The sequence below is a fragment of the Fundulus heteroclitus genome, unplaced genomic scaffold (assembly GCF_011125445.2).
Source record: "Fundulus heteroclitus isolate FHET01 unplaced genomic scaffold, MU-UCD_Fhet_4.1 scaffold_601, whole genome shotgun sequence".
Taxonomy (NCBI): Eukaryota; Metazoa; Chordata; class Actinopteri; order Cyprinodontiformes; family Fundulidae; genus Fundulus; species Fundulus heteroclitus.
In genome coordinates, this window is record NW_023397035.1 from 53,187 (window position 1) to 55,309 (window position 2,123).

Below are 2,123 nucleotides of genomic sequence, written 5' to 3' on the forward strand. Positions count from 1 at the left end.
GACTGGGAGGGCCGCGACCCCGGAGACCGGTCATGGCTGCCCAGCTCCGCCATCCCAGATCAGTCCCTGATTGAGGACTTCAACGCCTCACGCCCCTCCACGTCCTCGGGGTCGCCGGGTGGCGACCATTGAGGGGGGGGGTGGTGTCAGGGCTCAGCAGACTGCACTGTGTTTTCCCCGGCCAGCGCAGTCTTTTTCTCTCTCCCCTCCTGGCAGGTGATTCGAGCTGACTGGTGGGCGGAGACACACACCTGCGGCTCGTTCAGCGGCGTGCGGCGGCGCTATAAGAACTGCGCTCAGACAGCCGAGAGATGCCAGATTGTTAACCTAAAGTGGTAAAACTCAGTGGCCCTTTGTCGTCTGACATCTCTCTCGTTTCTCCCTGTCTAACCTAAGTCTCCTGTGCTCCAGGTCTGCCTCCGCCTTGGGTCCCGTCCCAAGTGGCTCTCCAAGCCCTGACATCGTCAGTCAGGTCTCCCGACAATTGATCTTCTGGAACCCGCTCCTCCATCTGGTTCTCTTGGCTGTCAACGGATCACCTTCACGCCGCTGCTGCTCGGATCCCTCTCCGCTCCGCCGGACCGCCCACCTGCCTCTCAGTCATCTGCGGGAGGCTGCCCCTGTGCCCGTCTTTCCACGCCACTCCCCCCGGCTCGGTTCCTGCACTACGCGGTAAGCCCTCCCACCTCTCCGTAAAGACGTTTAGGCGTGAGAGTTGTCCGACGTCTAACGTTCTGCCTCTTTTCCGCAGATTTCACTCGCTTCCTCCATACCGTCCCCTCAAACAATCCACGTTGATGCTCCTTGTCTTGCACGTTTAACAATAAACTTCTAAACCTGCTTCTGTCTCCAAGTGATCTCTGCATGTGGGCCAAACACATTAAAAAACCATGACACATAAAAAAACCATGACACATATATATATATATATATATATATATATATATATATATATATATATATATATATATATATATATATATAGCTTTATCCAACTTTTACAACAAAGGCAGATTGCAAGCCACTGACTTTAGTCATTAAAGTGAATCTTCATGGCATGACTTCTGTAGAATCCAGAGGATGATTATGAAACTGCTAAACTAAGACTTCCACTTACTTCAGCGGTTTCCCAACCGGGTTGACGCACCTCCCCAAAACAAAAAAAAAAGGAACAAGCTTTTTTATAGCCATTTTAAAGGTGGCATGTTTATTCATGCTCAAATGACCATAACACACATAAACAAAGAAAATAGAAAGAAAACTGCAGTTACAGTTACAATAACACAACAATCATAACAAAGGTTGTGGAAATAAAATTACAACATTATTTGCATTAAATTACAATAAGGTTACACACAACAGAAACCTGAGGATTTTCAGGTGCATCGGTGGTTCAGCCTGGAGCGAGAGAAAGAAACTCAGATCGGTCAAAACCTCCACAGACAACATTAAACGTCTCTGAATCAGAGACTTTCCAGGTGGATTCATAGACTAAACTCTGATAAACCTGTCTGTGTTCTCACTTTGTTTATTTCATCTACCAGCTTCTAAATCTGAGTCTGACTCACAATTTACGCTGCAAAATAAAAACACGAAGAAGTTTGACTTGTGTATGAGAGATAGAGGGAGAGGGAGAGAACACTTTGGTAGAGCGGCATAGAGTAACAATAATAGAGTGCTTGCCTTGATGAAGCTGTTATTAATCAGAGATATAAAAAGTTATTTCCTGATTGTTTCGCAGTGGTTACATTCAGCAGGTAAACACTCCCATGGCAACACACCTCAGCTCCCTTTACTCCCCACTGTCAGGTGCCGGTTTCACTGTTCCTATCTGAATACGCACTAAAAATGGCATCTTTAAAATGAACTGCACCTGTCTGAATCACAATGAAAAGTATTACAGCTCTGTGCATGAGTATACCCATAAACCGCGCCTACCACCAATTTTCCCACTAGCAGCAGCGGCATGGGCATGACATGCACATCCGTGCTTGTCGCCAGGTCAGAGTCACACCAGAATATTGATACAGGTACAGAGACCATGTCACTCAATTTAATCTTGTAAATAAAACTTTTGGCACAAATACAATTTTCCCTCTACTGACGTACATGATGTGAAGTGA

At 46.4% G+C, this 2,123-nt stretch overlaps 1 long non-coding RNA gene across 1 annotated transcript; it reads left to right on the top strand.

The window, feature by feature from the left end:
* Positions 1 to 232: 232 nt before the first annotated feature.
* On the top strand, positions 233 to 840 carry LOC118561300. Its single transcript, XR_004929932.1, has 2 exons — positions 233 to 335; positions 412 to 840. It is a non-coding gene; the product is annotated as an uncharacterized LOC118561300 (long non-coding RNA).
* Positions 841 to 2,123: the final 1,283 nt, after the last annotated feature.